Source organism: Taeniopygia guttata, chromosome Z, assembly GCF_048771995.1.
Source record: "Taeniopygia guttata chromosome Z, bTaeGut7.mat, whole genome shotgun sequence".
Taxonomy (NCBI): domain Eukaryota; kingdom Metazoa; phylum Chordata; class Aves; order Passeriformes; family Estrildidae; genus Taeniopygia; species Taeniopygia guttata.
The window spans coordinates 48,350,690-48,377,314 of NC_133063.1; the positions used below are offsets into that span (position 1 = coordinate 48,350,690).

At 39.1% G+C, this 26,625-nt stretch overlaps 1 long non-coding RNA gene across 4 annotated transcripts in view; it reads left to right on the top strand.

The window, feature by feature from the left end:
* LOC115491015 (uncharacterized) overlaps positions 1-26,158 on the top strand; it is a 154,012-nt gene extending 127,854 nt beyond the window's left edge. For all 4 annotated transcript variants that reach the window (XR_012053031.1, XR_012053033.1, XR_012053032.1 and 1 more), the window contains 6 exons: positions 1,115-1,140; positions 1,890-6,852; positions 20,761-20,910; positions 21,227-21,377; positions 24,065-24,121; positions 25,309-26,158. This is a non-coding gene — a long non-coding RNA (uncharacterized lncRNA). The remainder of the gene's footprint in view (positions 1-1,114; positions 1,141-1,889; positions 6,853-20,760; positions 20,911-21,226; positions 21,378-24,064; positions 24,122-25,308) is intronic.
* Positions 26,159-26,625: the final 467 nt, after the last annotated feature.

Sequence of the window (26,625 nt, forward strand, 5' to 3'; positions counted from 1 at the left end):
CAGATGTTGTTTGGCAACTTCCATACAAAACACCACAGATAAAAACCGTAACAGCACAGCGGAAATGGATGAGGTCTATTTTTTTAGCAGAACCAAAGATCTCCAAAGTTTTTATACGCTTTTTGCCAGGGAATGAAGGAGATTAAATGAGTTTGAGATTAAATGTAGTTTCATGCATCACACATGGAAACAAAAGAAAAGCTGCTGGAGGTTTCTGTCTCATGCTAGAAAATCCAGTAGGCAGGCTATTACAATATTTTAAATTCACAGAGCAGTTTAAATTTATTTAGTTGCAATGCATATGTGCTTTCTTCAGATGTAAAACAGTAGCAGACTAATACTGGAGTTCACAATGAATGTGTAACCTGCACAGAAACTTCAATTTTTTGATAGCTAGATGCTGTAGTCCTTATACCAAACACTTTGTTTCTACAAGGATTTGGAGAGTTTACATTTATAGATCATGATGTTTGTCCACCCAGAGCAAAACTTGCATGTCATTAGCCACAAATTAATTTTTGAGTGAAATTGCCTCTAATGCCTGACTTTCTGCTCCCTGGCCCACATACATGTATGTACTCAGTAAGACCGAAGACTATTGCTGCATTACATGGTTGAGGGCCAGCCCTTTCTCCAGCCCTATCACTGGAGACTATTTCATTAGCCGTAACTACATCCTCTTAATATCTCACTAAATAATTTATTTGATTTTTCAGCCTCTTTGGCATTTATGTATTTGAATACTGTACTAACAGACAATTAATGCCTCCCTTTAGATGTCTCATAGCCAAGTTATGTATATATTTAGTTGCTTTATCTTTTCTCATAAATCCAGTCATTTAATAATTGTTTTGTTGTTATCTGAGTCTATTCCAGTTTGGCACAATCACTCTTATAGTAAGTTGCTCAAAACCAGAATTATTTTAAGCAATGGTCTCAACATAACCCTACAGACAGGGTTATACAACCTCTCATCCCCATGGCCTAATGCCCTGTAGCTTGTAAATAACTTTTTCTCACTACCATATTGCACTGGAAAATCATACTAAATATCTTATATCTGTCTTGTTCAGGATCTTTTTTCCATAGTAATTCTCTTTCTTTCTTCCTACAGGTTTCTCCTTTTGTCCTCATTTGGCAGTAAGTAATTCCCCAGAATTGTATGTTTCTGGTTATAACAGCAGAATGATGGCTTATGATACTAGCAAAAGATTTGAGAATTCTGTGCTTCCTTTCCAGCTCTGTGGAAAATGAGACAATATAACTCTTTGTGACTAAACGGTGCTGGAAGCTTAAGTGCGTTTCACCTCTGCAAAGCACCTACATGTGCTGATACTGAAGCTGTTTAAATGTAATAAAAAAGTCTTGATTTGCTGTTATTTTTCAATTTCAGTAAACATTTGAGTAGTATTTTCTGTCTTTTTCAGTATTTACTTCTCCCTATTTATCTGGGATTTCATAAAATCTACTTGCATATACTGGCCAAACAGCTGCCTAAGTTTAGCCAGACTCTAGATAGATTGATAGACAAAACAAAAGGTGTGTTGACAAAGAGAAGAAATCCCCAAATGACTGTATAGTGTCTGAATGTCTGAGCAATTGTTTCACCAAATAAATGCTCTGAGAAGCACAGACTCACCAGCAACTGGTGCTGGTCTTGGTGCAAAGCAGTAAAATTACTTACACTGTTCTGCAGCTTGCTTGTACTTGGATCTGGACCTGTTAGCCTTAAAAATGGCATGGTGGGTGAGCTGGTTGTTCTCAGCAACAATTGCCAAAGCATTTGTGCTGGCTTCTATCAAACTGGAAAACATTCCTGCTATTGATTAAGGTACACTTCTGTTCACATCAATGAGCTGATATGTGCAATGTGTGTGCATCTCTGGCAGAGGAAACTTGGTTATCCAGCATATGGAGAAGGCTGAAGTACTCAAAACCCTGTAACTTCAGTCTCCAGCAAAAACTCCAAGCCAGACTGCCTGAGAAGGCAAAGGCAGGAACTGGGAGAATGAAGAACTATCTGCTGCAGGAGAAGATCAGGTACAAGAACATCTAAAGAACCTGAAGATGCACAAGTCATGGGGCCTGATGAGATGCATCTGTGGGTCCTGAGGGAACAGATGGATTAAGTGGTTATCCTTTGTATTTCAGAAGTCATGGCAGATCCCTCTGACTGGGAAAGGGGAATCATAAACCCCATTTCTGAAAAAGAAAATAAGGAAGACTTGGGAAACTGCAAGCAGATTAGTGTCATCTCACAGTGAGACTGTGACTGGAAACATTACAGAGCCCATCCTCCTGGAGACTCTGCTAAGCCACATGGAAAACAGAAAATTGACTGGTGACATCCAGCAAGGCTTCACTAACAGCAAACTGATCTTCTACAACAGGGATAAAATGCTGGTGGACAAGGCAAAAGTAACTGACATCCACTACCTGGAGTTGTGGAAAGCATTTGAAACTGGGTGGTCCCCACAACATCCTTGTCTCAGAACATGGATTTGGTGGAAGGACCATTCAGTGGATAAGGAGCTGTCAGGATCAACTGCTCAATATCCAAATGGAGACCAGTGACAAGTGGTATCCTTCAGGGGAACATGTTGGGACCAGCACTGTTCAATATATTGGTGACAGGGACAGGGGGATCGAGGGCACCCTCAGCAAGTTCACTGATGATGCTGAGCTGTGTGGTGTGGTCCCCTCTGGAGGGAAGGGAGCCGTCCAGAGGGACTGGACAGGCTGGAGAGATGGGACTGTGAGAACCTCATGAAGTTCAACAAGGCCAAGTGCCAGGTCCTGCACCCGGGGTGGGACAACCCCTGGTACCAGCCCAGGCTGGGCATGAACAGACCCAGAGCAGCCCTGCCCAGAAGGGTTTGGGGGTGCTGTGGGTGAGAGGCTGCACATGGCCCGGCCATGGCACTCACAGCCCAGAGAGCCAAACGTGTCCTGGGCTGCATCCAGAGCCCCGTGGGCAGCAGGGGAGGGAGGGGATTCTGCCCCTCTGCTCTGCTCTGCTGAGACCCACCTGGAGCCCTGCATCCAGCCCTGGGCTCCCAGCACGGGAGGGACAGGGACCTGCTGGAGTCAGCCCAGAGGAGGGACACAAAGACAGTCATAGAACTGGAGCATCTCTCCTATGAAGACAGGCTTGGAGAACTGGGGTTGTTCAGCCTGGAGAAGGGAAGGCTCCCAGGTGACCTTAAGCATCTTTATAGTCCTTTTAGGAAAGGACTACAGGAGAGCTGGAGAGAGACTTTATATATGGGCATGTAGTGATAGGACAATGGGAAATGGTTTCAAAATAAAAGAGGGCAGGTTTAGATCAGATATTAGGAAGAAATTCTTTACTGTGGGGTTGGTAAGGAACTGGAATAGGTTGCCCAGAGCAGCTGTCTGACATATCTCTGGAAGTGTTCAAGCCCTGGTTAAGTGGCAATGTGATGTAGTAGAAGGGGGTTTGAATGAGAAGACTCTTCCAACCAAAAGCATTCTATGATTCTGTGACCTTATAAGAAAAAAAATTAAATCATGTGTAAGTTATACTAAAATAATGGAAAGAAAGTATCTTGATCTCTAGCAAGCCTTTCCTTTTCCCATATTAAATGCTAGGCCTTCCCAAGGTGAATTTTGATACTATATGAAATGAAACCTGCAGATACTCATAGATATTCTTAGGAAAACACAGCATCTCTCTGCACTGAGGAAGGGCTATGGGGGATTTGTGCCCATTATAGCACCAGTTTTCCACCATAGAAAATTTTGCACTGACATCTTCAGTAAATAACTCTTACTCTGTAAATGCAGAGGTTTCATCAGCAGCATTTCAAGTACCAGCTGCAATGGTTAGTTATGCATATATGAGATGTTTTTCCTTCTGTCAGGCTGGAGAGTTCAGCCACAACCATGTTTTGTTTACATCACCCATGCAGCATCAGTTACTGTTTCTGCATTTGAACATAAGTGTTTTCTTTATCTATGTTTATGCTAGTAAAACATGGCCAACGAGTACAATGATTTAAGTGCATCTTCATTTTCTATCTCTCCCAGCAAGCAGGCTCTGGGGAACTGTAGGTAAATATAAGTAAATGTGAGTGAAAATTTAACTTAAGCCTAGGAGCAAAATGTATAGGCACATGGACAGCTAAGTGTACTTGGGCCCCTAATCTAGTGAACCACTGAATTACTATTTTAACCCTCAAAATGGATCCTGTTCCATAACTTTCATGGTGACTGTTCAAAAATGCTTGACTTAATACACACCTCATGTCCAAAAAAGCCATAAAACAAGTTTCATTAAACTCTTCAGGGTGTTGTGGTATTTAATTTCTGCTCATGCATGTGTTAAAGGAATGTCCTGAGGTCTCAAATGATGAGATGAGTAATAATCTGCCTTTTTGCTGAAAATCAGGGAGAAAATCTCTATTGTATTCTTAGGAAATTTTTCTTTCATTATCTGTGGGCTTGCACTGAGAATGTAAGATCTTCTGTCAAACCAAGGCTTACTGGCACAATGGCACAGGGCTTTAATTTGCTCAGAAGTTAAGCTGGCAACTGTCAAAGGAAGAGGCTCTTACCTGTCTGAACCAATCCCTGTTTTTGACAAATGGCATGGGCTGTTGCTTCATTTAGAAATACCACAAATGTTGTGTTTTGTAACTGACAGGCTTAATTACTGTCTAGTGATTAGTGTTTGGCATAATAGACTGTCTCTTGGATCACTTTAACTGGTAATGCTTTGCATGAACATTTCATAACTTAAGATCCTAAAAGGGAAAACTAAATTAATTCACAGGCATGAATGGACCTGAAAGGTTTTACCTTGGCCACATTTTTTACAGCTAGTTATCCATTCCCAGTAACTCCCTCTTATTAGAGCACATGCACACACTTTGGAAAACAAAAGTATCACAATTGCCACTAAAACTTGAATGTCTGTGCTTACAGTGCACATGATAAGTTTTAGGCAAAAGCCTCCTCCTCCCCACTTAGCCTTAAAAACCCTTTTTTTTTCTTCAAATTGTGTAACTCAGTGTCACAGAGGTGCCAAGAGTCCGGCTTTGGCTGGGGTGGGTTTTCTTCGTATCAGTGACAGGAGCCCTGCCAGTGTCACTGTGGAGAGTTCAGAGCTGAAAGGAAAAACAAGGGGGCCCAGTAAAGACAAGAGGTCCACAAATCCTCTGGGATCATCAAGGTTAGATAATAAGTTCTGTGCTGTTTTTTCATGGCATGACTGGTTTTGTCACCAAGAGCCATGATTCAGTGTCAGCTCTTCAGGATAGTGGTGCTCTGGAGAAAGTCATGTCAAAAATCACTGTGAAGCTGATATTCTCAACCTCAACACTTGTCCACAAAATATTTTATCTCTAGGCTCTCCCAGCAAGCTCAACAAGCTACATTTTCTATCAGCCCAGAAGCACAAAATTGAAGCGCAAAAGGGACAGATTGACTGCTCAGAGATGCTGATGAAGGAAGACCTCATGAGATCATGTCTGAAGTGACAACTGTTCTGCATTTCAGAAGTGAAAGCATGAAATGTGTCAGAAATATTTTCTCCTATCTTCAGAATGCTGTGATGAATAAAGTCTCCAGAAGCTGGAACACTAGTCTGATGATTGTCCCTTTGCAAAACCAGTATAATACCAACAAACCGAAGGAGAAACCATTGGCCCGGGAGAATTCATTACCTTTATGAATTAATTAATATCACAATATTAATTAGACTGGACACACTTATTTTATGGATAGGAAGAGCTCTTTGCAGCTGTGCAACCATTACCCATCCCATCCGTGCAGTTTGGACAGTATTTACCCAATTAGGCACCAGAATTCCAGGGTAGCCTGATCAAGCAACTTGAAGCCTGTTGTTGTCCATCTAGTGAGATCAGCTCACTAGATGGACAACAACAGGCTTCAAGTTGAGCCATTAGCTTTGTATGAGGCTGATGTGTGTGTAAAATAATTTATTTTTCAAACTTGCATTGCTGAACTTTCAGAAAAAAAAAAATTGGCCAGTTCCTAAGTCTTCTGTTCCCTGTGAACATTTTGCCATAAGAATTCCAGTTAAAGGAAACTATCCTGAATTCCTGCAAAATCAGGAAGGAATACATGAGCCTTTTTGATGCAGGAATTGGTCACCTTTTCACACAGCTCCAAGGACCTGCCAGCCTCAGCATCCAAAGCAGACGAGATAACTGAAAAAGTAAACAGATTTCTACTGCTTTGTTGTGAATTTGCCTTTCTCAAATATTGTAAAATAGAAGCACCAACAAACAACTATGAAAACCTGAACCTTTATCCTAGTTTTTTTGTAGGGCTAATGGCTGGACCATTCTGAGACCTGTCTCTAGGGAGTGTTTATTTGTGGTGTAAAAGTGTCCCAGGCTGCGAACACACCAAAAAGCAAACGGAGCAATAAAAGTTGGGCTATTTTTTGTTTGTTTTGTTCACACTGTTTCACAAAGAGGGAACTAGCTGACCAATGAAATTATGTAAATCTATTATGTGAATCCCTACATAAATATAAAATCCAGATTCAGTTTATAGATTTACTTGTAGGGAATTACAACATTATTGGATTGCGATAATGATTATTTGGACAACTTTCCTCTCTTTTAGAGAGTGCAAATAAAGCATAGAGGGGTTGTGGATTCTAGCACAAATGATTAATGATGGCAGAAGTCTGGTCTCTTGTCTTCCCAGGTTTTTCTTCAAGTTTGGGAACAAGAATACTCAGGGCAAAATATTCCTGTCCTGTATTTCTTGTAATCTTCAATTGGGCCACCCAAGGCTTCCTGGGCTGCACAGCACTGAATTGGGATTCACTGGGATTCAAAACTAGAGTGGGCCTGTGTAAGTAGAGAAGTTTTTAGATGCTGACTGGACAAGGAAAACATCACTCTATCCCTGCCTATCAGAGGTAGGGAAAGAGTCATAAGAAGTAGCCTGAGGTCTGGCCACAGTACTGAAACCATGCACTGTTCCTCTTTTCAGGCTAAATTTCCTTCCAGTTTCCCAACACAAGATTCAGACGACCAAACAGAAAACTAAAAAGAAAGATCTATAGAGAATACTCTAGAAATTGTTTAGCAAAGCCCTTGTTAACCCTTTGAAAAATAATGGCTACATTCAAAATGAATGAGAATCTTTTTCTGATGGGTCACACAGACTGGTACCTTGGCAATTTTGGTACACAAGCCACAGTGCAACTGATGGTAATTAATACAGAACCCAGGCACACCTCTCTACTACAACCCCAATGTTTGAAATCCCACTTGAACATGTTTCTAGGACATAGAAAAGATGTGTCAGTGGCTTTCAAATAAACCAGCTGATACAAACATTAAATAAGACTCTTGTGCCCTATGGGAGACTACTTAATCTAAGCACTTGAGAGCTGCTGAGAAGTAGCCACTCCCTCTTTCTTAAAAAGCTGGATATTCATCACGCCCTCTGTATGTCTAGGTACCATAATGGTGGGAAGATTATATATAGCCTAGATACAGCAGGCAAGTAAGGTCATTAAGAGCATTAGAGCAGATGAATAAGGCCATTAAGGGTAGTCATATTCTTCATGCCTCAGGATTAAAGTATGGAAAGGGAAAGGCTCTGAATTTCAAGCTGCTGGTATAGCTTGCATTAGGCAAAGAGCACTGCACACAGCCATGCATGGGACTGTGAAGAACTAATCAGCCTCTTCTAGAGCAAAAAACCAAACTCTGTTGTAGCACAGAGATTGCTAATACCACTAAATGGTATTAGCCAGGTTTACTGGCAACTTGTTAAAACATCAAGAATTAAAGAAATGTTCTGTGCTGGGTTCTGAGCAACAGTGTGAATTACATGAAAGCATAACTCCATGCTTCCAGCAGATCTGAATATCTGTACATTTGAAATAGCTATCATTTATACTGGTTTCTTAGCATTACAGCTTTTGATCACAAAAATGACTCAGCCACACTGACTTGAAGAAAATTCTACTCTCTCCGTAGCTGTTATGTAGGTAAATATTGTGGTTCAAGTGCTAAAATGCACACAGTTGAAAAATAATTATCCATAATGTTAGCCAAGAAAAACTTGGCAAGCATTCCAATGCCATAGAGCTGGAAATAGAGCTGCCATAAAACAACTTTATTTTCTTAAATAAGTAGGATTAGATAAAATATGTCAGTAAAATAGAATTTTCAATGAGAATTAGGTAAAATTGTCTCTTTTTTTTTTTTTTGGTTTTTTTTTTTTTTTGTTTTTGTTTTGTTTTGTTTTGTTCCTAAAAGAATGAACTTTTTTTTAAAATTGTGAACTGAATTAAACAATCATATATTTCTTTTGTTTCTTCTGACTTTTCTCTCAAGGAATCATATTTTAAGTAGTAATAATTAAGAACACCTAGAAGAAATAAAAAAAAAAAAAAGGAAAATTAATTCTGTGTATGCTGAATTAAGAATTGGACCATAACTGTTATTTTCTAGTTCAATTTCAATATAAGCAAACTCAGATGTAAAGTGTGTATAAATATTTATTATGATTATTTAAAAATAAGATAGGCATTTGATCACTTGGATAGTAGTATTAAATACTCACTATACTGTCCCCATTAAACATTTTCCTGGGTTGAAAACCTTTTTGAATTAGAATAGTTTCACAATTTTGGAATGATTTTCAATGGATACATTCCTGGAAATAGCAATCTGTGAACAAGAAACTGTGAACTAGAAAATAAAATTATAACATTCAGCTAGTGATTTGATCACTGCAATTCTCTCTCTTTCATTCTAATAACTAAAATTCAAACATTTTACTCTAAGTATTAAATGACCACTTGTTTTAAAATGACACAGCGATTTATTGCGATGTAAAGAGTAAAGATGAGGACCTTTCACATGAAAAATATTCATTATTTGCCTTTCTGTATTGATAGTAGTGTTGGAAGTGATTCAGAGCTTTCCAATGTCACACAGAAAAATTTTATATCGAATTTTCTTAACTGTACCTTAATGAAGGGTTTTGTTCCTTGTACACTGTAAGACAAATAAGATTAATTCCTAGGCAAACTTAGCTAAATAAATATGTTTATGGAGGAAAGGGGTTACTTTATCACTATCAAAAGCAAAGTGTCTCCAGTTTGTTATCAGTGCACAGTGAATGTTTGCCTTAAGATGAACTTAATATCAGGAACCTTACAAACGAGGAAATAAAAACCAGACACTGATAAAGATGTGCTGAAAGTGTTCCTTTTGTCAAACACAACGAAGGTGTACTGCGTCTCATGCTCTGCTTCAGTCTGGGGCTGGACAGGATTACTCCATTGATAGTTTGTTCTATTTTAACTTCCTGGGACCCACTGGAGGCCTGGGAGGGCTCAAGAATTCTGGTGACAGATGCTGGAGGTCTGTTATCTTTAAATGAAGAGGTTTTGGGGCATTCCAACATGAGTTTCTGTCTTTTGGTTAAGCTCAGAGGAGATCCATCTGGTGTTCTGGCAGCACAAATCTGCTATTATTGCCTCCTCCATGTACTGCAACACTGGTTTAGATAGTGCACCTGTAGGATTGAGAGGGAATTTTCCCCATTCCACCCCATCCCACTCATTTGCTTTCAAGCTTGACCTATCTTGTTCTGTTGGGATTGCCAATAAAAGGCTTAAGTCATGGTACTGGTATTTTTTATCTTTGTGCAACTGAGAATAAAACTGAAGCTACTAATTAGTTCTATATGCAGACTGGAACAGTCACTGAATTTTGACAGGCTTTGTGCCTTCCAGTTCAACTCAGTGATCTAAAGCCAAACAGTTATGTTTCTCAATACTAATTCCATCATACCAGGAAAAGTAGTTTTCTCCAGCTGTTTTACTGAGAAATTATAAAACAGAATGGAAAAGCAAGAAAATACGGGGATTTTTTTCCCTTTCAATTTAAAATGAGTGCTTTGAAAGTGTTAAACCAAAATCTGACATCAGAATCTTTTAACCAGCTTCTCAGTTCTGTATGCTTGCTCTGGAAATTTCGTGGATTTCTATTGACCAGCAGCTGCCTAGGCTGAATGGATCATAAATGCATGTCTGGGTCCTGAGCTCCTTTCCTTGGTACTTTTGCAGGTTACACACTCCGACTGTTCCCTTCACACTCTCCCTACATCCTAATGTTCTCCTCTATTTTAATGCAGCTGGAATGTCATCTCCTGGACCTTCTTCTAAGAAGTTTCAATAAGCAAAAAAAAAATTTAAACTCTCAAGGACTTTTTTCAGTTTTCTGCTTAATTTAGGGTAATAATACAAAACTTCAAAATTCAATTAAATTTCATTAAAATAAAACCATAAGAAAAACTCCCATAACTCAAATCCTTTCTCATGAGAAGTGTTATGTTGCCCTAATTTTGATAGATAAAGCAAAACAGATCAATAAATAGAAGTTACCTGTCATGACCCAAGTGACCAGAGAGAATAAACTCTCTCCCCACAGATACTGAAGAGAAGAAGACCCAGGAAAGGCCAAAGTAGGGGAAAAACTCACCTGAGATGCAAGTTGCTGACAGATGTCAGCAGGGCATGCAGGGATGTGCAGGGAGGTTTCTCCTAACTTCTGACTGCCGTCTCTCCAATGTCTATGGATTGACCACACTGATGTGGTTCTGTCTCATGAGCAATGGGGCTCTTTAAGGGCCTCCTCACTAACATGGTTTCACATTCACTGGACATCTTGAACTCCCAGGAACCTTTTAAAAATCATAATCAGAATGACAGGAAATACAAACTATTTTTAAATAGTTAACTTCTCTGAATCCTATTTCATGGTGGAGAAATGTCGCTCCCTTGCTCTGGTGCCTATCAGATGACATGACCCTACACCAACGTCTGTCATTTGATGCAGCCAGGAAGAACAGGGTCATTCAGAGGGTTGCTTTCCTGGGGCAGAGCCTCCAGCTTTGAAAATAAACATCTCAGCTTTTTCTTGACATCTTGTTTTGAAAGTGACTTGAATGCACTTTGGCATTTGTCTAGTAACGGGAGATAATTGCACCAGGGTGGGATGGTCCCAGAGGGCCCTTCTGGAGTTCCTGTTGGGATCAGTTGCTGCCTCTTGATCTTCTCAGTGATCTACCATTCTGTGAAATATCAGGCAGCACAACAGATGCAAACAATCTACATTCACCAAAGAACTCAGTTGGAATAATACTTTCTTTTTGAAATTTGTTCTATCCATAAATCTTTCATACAGAATCTTTAAAGAAGAAAAAGGACAACCAACAACCAAGTAAAGCTAATATGACATCTTAATCACCTTTTATTTTATTTCAAATTATACATCCTACTGCTACAATACAAAAGTAAGCAAACTTACAAAACCACACCAAGCTAAGTCTATAGTTTCTGTATAAACTTACATTTTTTTCATCATCAAATATGGCATTGAGACTTTGAACAAAACTCGACCATCTGTATTTGTCATGCTGTTTGTCAGAACAGCAGTCTTATCATATTACCATTTTTTTAAAGGGTAGGTTACTGGTCTATCACTCAACTGCTATCCTGTAAGCAGATTTTTGTGTGGATTTAGGTCTTTAATCTCTCAAACTATATGGATTTCCAGGAATTTAAACACTCACTGGTCTAAGTCTTATTGGATTTCAGGACTTTTCTGTCATTCCAATACATTAAGGAATTGTTTCTAGGGAAAGTGCTGTGTTTGTGTTGTACTGTACTACCTCTTGAAGACTTCCCTATCCTCTCTTACTATGATTATGTGGTTATGACCAGACCATCACCTAACCTCCACTTTGTTCTTAATTTCCTCTGTTTGGAAATCTACTCCATATGAGAGTGAGAAAAGAGAAAAGGTCTGAATTCACTTCAGTGTCTGGTTATTCCTGGGTCAGGTTAAAAAGGCATATGTGCTATGTTTAGTTCTTCTCCTTTCATGGGATCCTAGCAAGACTCCTTGATGTCAATACTGCGAGGAAATCTTGTCTCCCTCCTGATTTTGCTGATATGCTTTAAAAATAAAAAACAGAACAAAAGAATATACACTATTAAGTAGGTGTCAGTAATACTCTACTGACAGTGTGATCTTTATTAACATCTTGCTGCCTGGTTTAACGTAACAAGCGTGCAATGAGAGGTAGAGGTGTTCACAATTTTGGTAGGTGGGTTGGTACTGTTCTTTTGGAACCTGCAGAGGTGTAATGAGGTGACATATCCACAGGTTTTATACTTAGGTTGGTTTCCATATGGATTTAAAACGTATTCAAACATCTTGAATAAATTGAGAGAGCAGCCTTCCTTAAGACATTTGGCACTTCATATGCAATTAGAAACCAAAAGTGGAGAAGACTTATTGAAAAGGTTTTAAACTTCAAAAAATAGTGCACTTTGGAGGTAATTGTAGGAATGGGGAAGGTTCAAGGATTATAGTAAATATAAAAACATTTCTGCATTTGCCCTCCGGTTCAAACCTCTGAACACCAACCTTTAGCCAGCTTTGTTATCTTACTTCATGCAGAACACTCAGAAGAGTTTGAAAACCAAGTTTTATTCATCTTGTCCTTTTTTAATGTCAACATTAGGTTCAGATGAATCAAAAGGTATTTATCTGCCAAGAAATGAGTCCAGAGTTCAGGATTTCTTCTTCAACAGCAGATAATTTTGCTCCCACTTCAAATATATTTTCTATTTTAAATACTAGTTTTTCATACAGTAGAAATTCAGAGACATGTTGCTAGTTCTGGCAATACAAGCAAGAGTGTTGATTTGCAGACATTTGATTTTAAAATCCAAGCATTCTGAACCTGCTCCTGGATTTCTCACTGTCAAAACCCAGATGAATGTACTCGACATCCTGTCTTTAGGGAAGTGGGGATGTGGAGTCAAACTGTGCATCTCAAGCCTGTTCCTGGAGTTAAATGGAATGTGCAAGTCTATCCCTATTGAACTAAACCTGATCTCACACTGGGGCAGGTCAGAGGTAGCTGTACTGCAGTCAGTGGAACAGACCCCAGCCTCGTAACTTCTGTGCAATTGAATTTCACTTACTTCAACAAAATTGATTTTGATATGCACTGATTGAAAGAGCCTCAAATTAAAGATCTCGTGTTAAAGTAATTATTTTTCTTTTGACTTTAGTAAAAATCCCAATACAGCAATACAGAAATAGGATGAGATTTTCTTTTTCTCCATAAAATACTGGTTAAATTTATTTAAAATAAGGACATGAAAAGTTGTGTATTGTCTTTATAAAGAAATGCATGCTGCTAGCTAAGAGAGAGGAGAAATATTTTGCAACATTAAATCATTTTTTACAGTTCAATCTTCTGGATGATTTCCATAGGTCATATTTACATTCACTTCCTATTTAATGCAATGCAGATTTTTTACATGCATCAACCTTCAAAGAAAATAACATATGGAGTAGCATATGTAGTTATTTTTTAAAATGAAATTCTATGCTTTTGTTTTACAAAAGAATTTTAATGGGGAGAGTGCAAGACCCTGAAACATTGCTGTGTTTCACTAAATCTACTTTTTTTGTATTTCCACTGCCCAGTTCAAGCTGTGACAAGGACCGAGAAAATGTAAAGACACCATGTGTTCCATCCAAATCTAAGATTTATCAATTCAGTAATCACAATGAATGAACATGAAGATGCAGAATGGTTCACTGAATCCAGCCACTAACCAGCACTGCCAAGCCCATCCCTAAACCATGTCCTGATTGCCACATGCACATGTCTTGTAAAAACCTCCAGGGATGGTGGCTCCGCCACTTCCATGGGCAGCCTGCTCCAATATCTGACCACCCTTTCAGTGAAGAAATTTTTCCAAATATCCAACTTAAACCTCTCCAGGCACAGTCTGAGGCTGTTTCTCTTGTCCTGTCACTTGTTGCTTGAGAGAAGAGACTGACCTTCACCTGGCTACACCCTCCTGTCAGGTCATTGTAGAGAGTGATAAGATCCCCTCTGAGCTCCTTTTCTCCAGGTTAAACACCCCCAGCTCCCTCAGTCATTCCTCATCACATTTGTGCTCCAGACCTTCCCCAGCTCCATTGCCCTTCTCTGCACACACTCCAGCACCTCAATGCTTTTCTCATAGTAAAGGCCTCAAAACTGGACACAGGATGCAGCCTTACCAGAGCTAAGTAGAATTGTGTTTGAAAACTTGTTATTCAAGCTTGAATATCCTGACATGCTCTTTAATGCACTCTGGGCTGGCCTTAAAAATGCAAGACACATAAATTCCAGTCAAAATTCTTCCTGATCATTAATTGCTACTTCCGTAATCTAGAAGCTACAAATGCTGAGTTTCTGAGCAGTCACCTTGATGGATAAAATGTGCAACAGAGTATTTTTCTATTGAGGAAAGGTTTATTTCAGGGATTGTAGGAAGTGACAAGATAACAAATCTCTCAGCCTCTAAGAAAAATGTGGAGCCATATTCTACCCTAGTTAGACCATAAAATTCTACTGGATTGTATAAATCAAGATTAGCCTATAGACTTCTGTCTACTTTATATTTAGGCACCTTGAGGTGATGGAACTATTGTGGACCCACATTATTAGAAATTTAAACATGCAAGGGATGAAATATAGCTGTGTTTGTAAAAAGGAATGTTACAAACAAATCAGCTCTGTACATCTACCACCATATTCTGCTGGAAATAAGTGCATCTCTAATGGAAACACCTGAGTGGCACCCAGCATAGCTCACAGGAAGTTAGCAGAGCAGAAAAAGAGAGAGTCCTCTATTACTGCTGGTCTAAGGAAACCCTGCATTTCTAGTCTTGGATCCCCAGGTTATAATAGAGGCTGTCTAGAGATACACCAGTAGCCTTTCAAGATGGTTCACTACCAAGAAACTTGACAGAATAACGGTCAAAATTCTGTGTTTTTCTGTGAGTTTGGGGAGTGGGGCGAAAGTGAGGTTTTTTTGTTCAGCACCCTGTCTCTGTTCCCATTAGTCACTGCATCATCAAAAAGTGGTCCTTAATTTGCTGCCGAGTATTTAGGCAAGAAGACTGATTATCACAAATGAGAGAGTTAGGAAAGATCCCCACCAGTGCCCTGTTTCTACACTGGAATAGCACTTATCTGCAAGCAAAATATGCTGAAATGCTTAACAGTGAAAATAACTAATCAGGAAAGAAGACTGTGATTCCATCAGACTTTGGGGAATGATATCTCCCAGTGTTTGCTGTTGGATTTGCCATCCTGGACAAGGGCCAGTCTAGAGGGAACACAGAAGAGTTTCAAACACATCGCTGTACTTCATGTAGCAAAGCAAACACATTTGCACTTTACTTACTCTCCCTTAATGAAGAAAATGTTTTTGTGTCCTATTTGATTAGTATTGAATAAAAGACAAATGCTGAGTAAAAGTGAAAGACCAGTTGATGGGTCACCACTGCTCCTGGCACATGTAACTTGTGGCTCAGAGGGAAGTTTTGTGCCTCTGGCCCCCACAGCCCTTGGGGCCAGGACAGACAACTACACTGATCCAGGGGAAGGATAGCTGGTGCAAACAGTATAGCCTGGGCACCACACCTGCTTCACACCTTGCAAGGATTGACAAGAACCAAACTGATTGATAAGTCTGGATTTGCACTGTGTTAAACTGCGCTGAATGGGATTTTTGTCTCATGTTCCAAATATACAGTAATTTCCTAAGGCTCCTTTTTGTTGTGTGGTTTAAGTGCAGCCTAGGTAGAATGCTAGTCTTACATGGTTGCGGCATTCAGGAGAACATTTCTCCTCCAAGAGGGCTTCCCACATCCTTAATTTTTAGGTATTTTTTCAAAGAAAAATCTTCAAGGTAATTGACTTGATTGTAATTTTGCATCAAAATGCTGTTTTGAGCTTAGAGTAAGTCACTGACTGTAAACCAGTCCAAGCTGACTTGAAACTTTTGGAAGTACAGTTCCTGATTTGAGTAAACTTGGCCTCAGCTAAAAGTTTGCAATGAAATCCAAGGAAATTTGCTACCAAATGTTTCATGTGAGGCATAAGATTCCATATCCTCTTCCTTAACAACCAACTAATCACTATTTATTTTTTGCGTGGTTGTACCAGTGAAGACGTATTAAAGCATGAACACAAACTTTATTTATCTGGACACTGCTATCTGCTACCAATGTCAGTAACACTGCAGATTATGAGCACTTAGTTGGCACTGCCTGCTACTGTTGATAGGATGTGGTCTTTGCTCCAGTCCCTGTACTCTGCATTCAAGCAGCTAATCAGTCTGACCATTTGCTGAGTGACTTGACAACTGCAAGAACCAGATGTTAAGTTCTAGAATTTATTTTTCCAGTAGGGTCACTTAGGTCTCTTGATTTTTTTCCTAGCTAGCTCTTCTTAAGTCTTTTATCTGCCTCCTTGGCTGATTTCCAGCAAAACAATACAGCATTTATAAGTCTCAGTTTCCGCATAATCATCATCTCCAACTGCAATTCCAAGAAGTCCCCTGTGTAATAATATGAAGGTTTTATTTTCCTTGAGAAAGCTGTGAATGAGGTACAGATTTTGTTATGTCAGATACAATACTCGTATCTTGTTTATAACTGTTCAAAAGAACATATTGTGAATCTTCATTCACAGAATTGACATTTCAAATTTATCAGAACAGGATTTATACTCTGATGTTGGTACAGCTACAAAAGTTATCTCTGATGGGTGGAGAAACAAGTTTGTCTTGGGTGGAGTGAATCCATCTGTGTCTCCATAGGGAGCAAAAAAAGGACAAGAAAACCTGGGATAGCCTTCGCAATCATACTGATAACAGTTACCCTGAAAACACTAGGGAAAAATAAATTAAACACTACACTTTTTCCTGGTATGCATTCTTATCCTTTGCTTACTTGCACTCAGAGATTCAATATTAAATCAAACAAATGTGCAATGAATATATATATATATACATGCACATACACACACACGCATGCGTGTGTGTGCACATATATATATATAATATATGTACACTCTATATATGTATATAAACATTTTTAAGAGAGTGCAGTTTTAAATTCCATATATTTTGGTTTTGCATGAAGGAAAGCATGAAAAATGAAAATTGCCTGACATTAGTGAGTCAACACTCACTAATCAATATCTAACAGAATCGTACTTGCACCTGTAAATTACTGCTTCCTTTTTAGCAGATGTATTTCTCTCAAGATTTGGATTACAATTCTCTCTCTTTCGCAGTTCTGCTATGGAGTACCTAGCTCTAACAATCACCTAAATTACTAATTACTAATTACCCTTTTTATTTACATGATGATACTATATTAATGTACAAGCAGTACCCAAAAATACATTACTAGTTCTTCCAGCCAACCAGACACTGGATTAATTTGCTGGTTCAAATGAAAATCCTGGCTCAGAAAGCCCATTTGCAGAATGTCAGTAGACAGGGTGCACTATAGAAGAACATTGTTAACACCTCACCTCCTTCAAAACTCTTCCCCTTGCTTTCATGTTACTGGTTACTGTCAGAGATGAACTACTGGATAGAGGGTGCTTTGATTTGAATCACTCCGGTGGTACTCATGTCAAAATTTTATGCTTTGGAATCCTACTCTGTTAACATTACCAAGCTCCATTTGCACTCCTGGGTTGACAAACCTGGATTTGGCGGCAATTAACAAACCCAAATCATCCACTTATGACAATATCCAAAATTAATAGTTGTGCCATCCTCAAGCATGTCATGGTTGTATAAAGCTCAGAAGACACTGTAGTTACTACTCCAAAGAAATTAAACCCAAGGAGTTAAACCCTTCTCCTTTTGGTCATGACAATTGAGGACTTGGTGCCACTTCACTTGAGTAATCACAGGACCACAGAATCACAGACTCGGATTTATACAGTGGTGCTGGTAGTGACATGCAGTACTATTTTCTCTAAAATACTCCTTCAGTGGCCAGGGTGCATCTCTTCCATTATTAGCATAAGCTAACCCATTTTGCTGGCACAAATTCATGACCATCATGGTTTTTCAAGCCTTGTTAGAGGTTGTTATTTTTCCACATCCATGGCTACCGTAAATGTGCTGATTGAGCAGTGTTAGGCACACCTAATTAATGTCCTTGATGAAGTTGTCCTTTCTCTATGGATGAAAAGATTAAAAGAATTTGAATGGAAGAAAGCAAGTAACAGGAATGAAATATTTGAGTAATGGGTAAAAAAGTCAAAATTGCAATCTCAGCCACCTGAATGAAATATATCACAATAATTGACTAATAGCATCTCTTCATGCAAGAAGTGCTGTGAAAAAAAACCAAACAAACCACAATAAAGATTCTGAATGTTTCTGGCACAGTTCTGGTAATGTTAAGTCACTTGTCTAGTATTCAACAGAATTCAAAAACTACTGTTTGTCTCACTCTTGCCAGCTGTGACTGTCAACGGGGCTCCCAATGCCATCAACCAGATGATGTGGTTTTCAAAACTCAGTTTGAATTCTCCCCAGCAGATTACTTCCCACTGTTGTGTTTGGGCAGGATGGTTTTCAGGGAATTGATTCCTTAAGCTTCAGACAACTTTCATCTCTTTGTTTTCCTCTGTTTATTCCCTCTAGATAAAGAATCAGTTGTGACATTTAAAACACTTGGGTTTAAGATCCCACCATTTCACATAACAGATGGATCATATGTATAAAACTTGCATGACTTTTCTTACTGTGTGTATCTTGAACATTTCTTCTTTCAGTGATGCCAGATCTTTCTATCCTTAGTGCTGCAACAGAAAGTGGTTTTACCTGCATCCTCTTCTGACATGCAAGTGTTAAAGCAGCTCCATGATCATCCGTGCTGTAGTACACAGGGTGTGTTGGTGGGCCACTGAAAGGCAGTGCTCCCCTGATGCCTATCCTTTTCAAACATGCTGTGTCTTTCCCTTATGAGAAAGGGAATTTGGACATGTCTTTGTAAGGAAATTTTCAACAGTGAGTGAAAACAAGCCTCTATCCTCAATTCTGAACATCTGACAGAGCATTCAGACAGATCCTCATTTCCTAAGGGTTGGCCATGGGAGCTCTGGTGACAGTGAGCTGACTGAAGACTTTTCCAGTCTCTTGCTTCTTCTATACCCTCTTAAATTAACACCTTATGTGAAACTGAAAATGCCTAGCTCATCCTGGATTTAATTTCAGGAGCATGCATGTGTGTCCTATTGCGTCTAGGTTTTCTCCAAGCTTGGTGAAGGTCCCGTAACAGAGGTGTGGACTGTCCTGACAGGTTTCTGTCATGGCAGATTTACTGGTCTTAGAAAACACTGTACTGGAAGTACTGGAAGCTGCTAAAATTTGCTTGTGTGACTCTGGTTACATCTCTGCTTGGGTCTTTGCTGGCATATTTTTCTGTTTCCAGTTGATAAGGCATTCCAAACTGAGGCTTTCAGACATCAGGTTGAATTTTCCCCAGCAGATCGTTTGACTTTGCAGTCAGCTGAATATGCCAGCAAAACTTTGATGTTTAGATGATACATTAAGTTTACAGTAGATTGTTTTTTTAAATGTATATCAAAAATATAATACCATCAATTATTCTTTAAAAACTCTTGCTTTTTTTTTATTTATCCGCAAGGTCAAATCCAACGCAACTTTCACTCAAACTGAAGAAGCCATCAGGAACCTTACTTCTTTGATTTTGTTGTTTTAAAATCATCCCTTAAAGACTAAAAAGCTTTCCATATGCTTGTGGTAGCTAGTAGTAAAATACTGTGGAAAAATTTGTAGTATACCAGATAACTTGATGTTGATGGCTATGTCACATATCCACTTTTGGTTAATAAAACAACCTATTTTGCAATTAAGCAATTTGACAAAAGTTTAAAGGCAAATCCAGGCCCACACAGAGTCATGACTTCAGGGGCAAAGGTCCTGGCTTCACTGAGAATGAGATTAACCTCTTAGCTCAATAAGCTTTCAGAAAAAAAATATTCTTGTAAATGTTTTGTTTTAAAAAGTATTTTATAAATAGTATTTTACAGTATCAACAAATACATAAATCTTAGTATTACCTTTGCATTGTATTGGTTTATCTAGAATCTTTTTTGTGTGTTTGTAAAACTTGACAAAATGGAATCAGAACTGAATTTGTGTTGTTTGGCCTTGGTGACAAGGCAATAGGTATTTCCTAAGTCTTGTAGAGTAAGAAAAGAGACAGAGAGAGCATCTAGTATGGCTTTTATTTCAGAGTAGCAGCTCCTGGTATAGTTCTGAAAACCGTGGAAAGTACTTCTTTATTATTTTTAATGGATTGATTCTGAAAATCATGGAAAGTACTTCTTTATTATTTTTAATGGATTGATCAATCTTTTCCACCCATTGCTGTCTCTTAGCCATCAAGTTGTAAGCATGAGCAGCCCTAAGACTGATGCTCCTCTTGGTCAGCAGGCCTTCACAGAGGAAAGGGAAAAGACTTCCCATCTCTGTTCATCTTTCCTTCACAAAGAGGGTTCAATAAGAATATATCAGCTTAAATATAGTAGATACACATGACATGGAAAGACTAGGGCAGATTTATTTTCCAATATGTAAGTGTCCTGCTTGCATTTTGAGGTATAGTAATCTTCCATAAGAGCTGTTTCAGTCCTTTCCTGAGCTGTATTATGCACAAATATCTGCCTTTCCCAAAGTGGACCATATGCAAATGCCAATGGTTAGCCAGTGTAAAAGTCCCACTTTAAATTACAAAAATTATCAACTGTCTTAGGGATTTTTTTCTGCTCTGTGGATGTTAACATGTGCTCTATTCTACTCCCTGATTTCAGGGGCGCTGTGAGAGGAGGGACAGATTCTGCATTGCAAATGTGGCCAGCCCAGTATTCTGTAACTGAGTTCAGCTATTGGGGTTGCAATTCAAAGAACCACAGACAAATTCAGCTCTGGAGCTGATAAAAAATTTCATATGCTATTCCAAGGTATGTTAAGGAACCTATCGTAAACCTGTGAAACAGCCATATATCTTGTAAGAAAGCTTTTTTTAATCTCCAAGATGTCCAATAATTGTTCCTAGATGGTTAGATTTGTGCATAAAGAATGGCCATATGCTTTCAATTAGCATTATTTTGATTTTAGTTTAAAACATCAAAATAAAGTTTCCTGAAAAACCACATCTGTACTTCTTTATCTTTAGTGAACTCTGCAAGAAAGTGGGTGTCTCAGCCTTTTCCTTGTTTAAATTAGAAAAATAATAGAAAAAATCCAAAAGCTTAAATATTTGTTTTGACTTTGCAGATTAAATGAGAAGAAATTTCAGGCTACAGTTATCCACCTTCCTGAACTCATGCATTCTACCTCATTCAAACTCTACAGTGTAGATCTTAAAAACAGGAAAGAAATTAGTTTTCTGGAAGTTGTGCCAGCCATTTTTTCCAGCTATTTAAAGGTAAAGCAATCAGGTTAAATATGTAAATAGTAGTGTTTATATCTTTTTCAGAAAGCTAGCAAGAATTTATATCCTTAATTCTGCCTAAACGGAATGATTACAATTAGAATGTTTACACATTCTGTCTTTGCCAGGTGTGGCTGTCATAGGAAGAAAATTACATGAGACAGGTGTTATTTTATGTCCTGAGTAGGCCACTTTACATGACAGATTTTAGAACTCTCTTTACAGAAAGCAAAACTCTTCTTGTCAGAGAGAAAAAACAGCTATAGAAGCCAATGAAAGGATCCAACTGCTTTCTAAAACTTATCAGGCACTTCACAAAGTGCACTAAAACATGATTTTCACAAGGACATGAAGAATCGTTACTTGAAATGACAAATAAACCAACAAAAGCTTCTCATCCTGTTATAACATTCTTCCAAATTGAACTTCATTATGCACTGGGGTATAATCTTCATTATTTATGAACAGTAAGATGTGATTAATAGCTACAGTGGTATCCATTTAGGTAAGAAGCTGTTTTGTTTGAATCAAAAGGAACCACAAAATAAATACATGTTTTCTTCAAGGGTTTCTATACAATTTTATATCTATTGTATATATTGCTCTGCTGCCCTACCTTGTATTTTATAAAGAGTTGCAGTACTCTTACCTACAGAACAAAATAATAGCTTTGAATTTTAACAGTCGATGTTGACAATGCAAATAACATAAAGCCTTTACTAATCAGAACATCTTGCAATATCCCAGAATAATTATCCAATCTAGGAAGAAGTTCTGCTTGGAATTTTTTATCTTTCTTTATCCATAATCCTGTGGTGGGTGATAGACCTCAGCTACACTTTTAGATAAAGATAGTATATTTTTTAAGAGCAACTTTTATGAGTGGAAGAAGCATTCAATGCTTTGGGCATGCAGTTGAGTTTTGACTGGCTGCAAGAGTTGTTATGTCCATTAAGGATTTGATCCAAAGTCCAGTGAAGTTGAAGGACACTTTTTTAAGCCAAATTAATGATTGAAAGCTTGAAGTGATCTAAATTAAATCTAGTATTTTTGAAAAGAATATTGTATTTGCTTGCTATATTCCTATCAGGACACCATCTGAATTTGTCTTTGTAATTCGTTTTACCTTCTCAGATAATTTAATAATTTTCCATTTATCACTGGCCTTTTAAACTTCCAGAAAATACAGTAATTCTGGCCAGTAACAGTGTAAGTTATTTGTTTTTTCTAGTTATTTTCATACAACCCTCCTAACTCTAAACTCTTTCATAGTTTAAAATTCATAGCTAAAGTTACAAAGCTTCTTTTATCCACTTACTCAATTACCCTGATATTGGAGTGCCTATTAAAAGCAATAAAACTAGTACTGGAGTGGTTGAGACTCCATTTTCACTATGATATTGTCTGTATTTTCACTAGTTATGAGCCCATATTCTCCCAAAAACCCTTTAAAAATTATAGCTTATATTCAGTTGCACACACTAAACTTGATAGGACCGAGTCCTCACTAAAATAAGCAGGAGGAGTTTGCACTGTAACTTTTTAAACACACCTAAAAAAGCTTCTAAACTACCTCAAACCTAATGACTGATCCATGTGCTTAAGAATAACTGTAATATAAGAAGATTACATTAATGGATAAACCAGAATGGATTTTTTTCATGTTTGTGGTGAAGGTCTTCTTGATCATATATGATTCTGCATTATGCAAGGTGAAGCTCTGTCTACTTTATTTATTTTTTTTCTGTGTCTGTGAAAAAAGACATGAATTGAGAGCTTCTTCCTACACATATACAAAAGAAGACCATGCCACTTAAGTCATGGCAGACAAGTGACGGACAAGGCATTTTTGAGATGTTGGTTCATTTTTTCTTTATTCTACTCTGTACTTCAAGTCTCCTTCCAAAAACTAGGAACTTAGAAAATAGGCATATTTATAGTAATAAGAGCTTAGATACCCATCTTGCACATAAATGCCTGTGTTTAGACATCTAAATACCAACAGGTTATGGTAAAAAATTCTTTCTATATTCAAATCCAATCCTATGTAGAAAAAGCAATTTCTGTGGGTGTATTCCATGCAGAAAAAGCAGCGGGATTGCTGTTATGGAAGATGTAAGCACTATGCAAGTGATCATAAGAGACTGTCTGAGCTAACAGAGCTTCATTAAAGTTTAACAATGTGGGTAAGGTAGGTAGGAATGTAGAGGGTTAGTTTATATTGTTATAAAGGCAGCATCAAAATGTGATTTAAAGCAAGTTTTCTACTGAGAATTAAGTGCTACTGTGACCTCCAACTTCCCCAGATAAATAATGGAGCCTAAAAAATATGCATTTTCCTGCATGGCAAGCAATAACTATAGTACTGTTAGTCATGCTGTGATGTTTATTCACCCATGAAGGTGGCAAACTGCTGGCCCACCTTCTGCTCTGTGCCTGCTGCTTGACATAATTCAGGCTTGCATATTCAAGTCCTACTGGCATCCTTTGAAAATAAAATGACACCCTTTACTACATGAGCTTCTGAATAATTCTGCTATCATAACTTAGACCAAACATAGCTAGAGCTAAAGAGAAAAAAATAATAACACATTTTCTGATGTCAGAAAATGTGCATCAAATGTACAAGGAGCTTTGAAAAATATGGCAAAAACTGACTTGGATATGTTATATTTTGTCAGGAGGTCCTTTGGATTTACGTTTTGTACCCTCAGGGTGCTCAGTCACATTGAACAAAGGTAAGCTTAATACAGAGTTACTCTGTTTTCAATTGTATATGAATTAATGTATTAGGTTTCTTAGTTCTTCAATTGATTTGAATCACAAATAAACTGATTAAGAATAAAAAGATTAAAATAGGAAAGTAAAGGAAAGGAATAAAAGGGGGAGGGGGAGGGGGAGGGGGAAGGGAAGGGAGGGGGAGGGGGAGGGGGAGGGGGAGAGGAGGGGAGGGGAGGGGAGGGAAGGGGAGGGCAGGGCAGGGGAGGGGAGGGGAGGGGAGGGCAGGGCAGGGAAGGGAAGGGAAGGGCAGGGAAGGGCAGGGAAGGGCAGGGAAGGGAAGGGAAGGGCAGGGCAGGGCAGGGCAGGGCAGGGCAGGGCAGGGCAGGGCAGGGCAGGGCAGGGCAGGGCAGGGCAGGGCAGGGCAGGGCAGGGCAGGGCAGGGCAGGGAAGGGAAGGGAAGGGAAGGGAAGGGAAGGGAAGGGAAGGGAAGGGAAGGGAAGGGAAGGGAAGGGAAGGGAAGGGAAGGGAAGGGAAGGGAAGGGAAGGGAAGGGAAGGGAAGGGAAGGGAAGGGAAGGGAAGGGAAGGGAAGGGAAGGGAAGGGAAGGGAAGGGAAGGGAAGGGAAGGGAAGGGAAGGGAAGGGAAGGGAAGGGAAGGGAAGGGAAGGGAAGGGAAGGGAAGGGAAGGGAAGGGAAGGGAAGGGAAGGGAAGGGAAGGGAAGGGAAGGGAAGGGAAGGGAAGGGAAGGGAAGGGAAGGGAAGGGAAGGGAAGGGAAGGGAAGGGAAGGGAAGGGAAGGGAAGGGAAGGGAAGGGAAGGATTAAGCTATATGATCCCTAGGCCAGCTAGGAAATCAGTAGATTTTGTTTTCTATAAATAAAAGCAAAGAATTGATCTATCTGTTTATTAGGGTAAATACTGTGAGCAAACAATAATTATAAGCAGGAGGGGGGTGGGCAATATTCTTCTGATTTAGACAAATCTAATCCCTCTGAGTACTGCTGAGCTCATTCCATAAGGACAATTATGTGCCCACTAGCACAACAATATAAGAGTTGTCCCTTATCACAGATTTACTGACTCCCAACAATTTTATACCATGAAGAATACTGGTTTTGATTTTTATGACACATTATCAGTTCAACACAGACTGCCTGAAGGATTGCTATATATAACAGCACGCCTGACTTTTCAGTTTTTCTTCCAGGTTGCTGTGAATTTGAAGGAATATCAAGATGAAGAATTTCACCTCATGTGACTGAGACACTTCCAGAGCCATGATGTTAGAATTGGAGTCAAGCCTGTTCAGCAGAAGCATTTTAAAAATTACATTTTATGATGGGCAGTGGACATTATGAGAGCTGGCAGAAAGACAGAGACAGACTTAGGAACAGCAGTATCTGAGAAGAACTTTTGGCAATGAGCCCATACCCAGAGCCAGGCACTGGGGGATGCTCCAGAAGGGATGATTACATGGAAAAGCTGAGAAGCCATGCAAAGGAAAGCACGGCATGGATATCCATGAAAAAGACTGGAGCATTCTGTCCTGTTATCTCAGGTGGGATATCTGCCCAAACATAACAGCTCTGAGCATTCTAGTGAGCAAGATACACATCAGGCAGTAATCCAGGTTTCCTTGGGAGATGGAGAGAAAAGGGCAGTTTACTGGTGTCCATGTAAGCTGGACAACCAGCTCTCGTGAGTGCCAGTTTCTGTGTGTTGGATAAGAAGGGAACACAGCCAGCCAGCTGAGATCACAGAGCTTTCACTGGATGTGGTGAAACTTAACTTCACATCTAATAAAGCTGGGCTGGTGTTTCAAAGGGACAGCAAATGCTGTTCTGGGTATGTTGTGATCATAAGCGTGGGAAGCAGTAGCAGTGCCCAGTGTCTGTCCGTGTATGCAAGAAAACAAATGTAGAACAGTCAGACATTGAGGGAATTAGAGAAATTAAATGGCTTTTCTGAAGGAATGATTACATTTAATGCTTCCCAAATGTCTAGAAATGCCTTAAATTCTCTAGAAAGAGGAAATAAAAGACACTGTCACTAAAAAATTTACAAGCACTCCATGTTTCTGTCTTCTCTGACATGCTGGGCAGTCTATGACCTGGTAGTGCAACCCCCCTGGATATATGGAGTTGCACACTTTTACTTCATACCATTCACCTTTTCTGTTAGTTACTGAAGGATGAAAGGGATGAACTTCTATTACACGTAGTCACTGTTCCTATGGCAATTCTCTTAACACTCATGTGCATAGCACATTAGGATATTTTCTTCTTTTTTAGCCTTCTAGTTCAGGAGACAGTGCCTGTTGTTGCTAGTGGGATGCTATACAAATGCAGCATGAATGACTGTAAATTTCTTTAACATTCAATACAACAGCCTTCTGCTCTGCCTCACAGCTTACTATTTTCTGAAACCCACTGGCAGCCTGGGTTTTTTAGTCTATGACTACACTGCGCATAAAGAGTTTGCATCCTTCTACCTGGGTGTTTGTGCTCTATCTAGATACACAGCA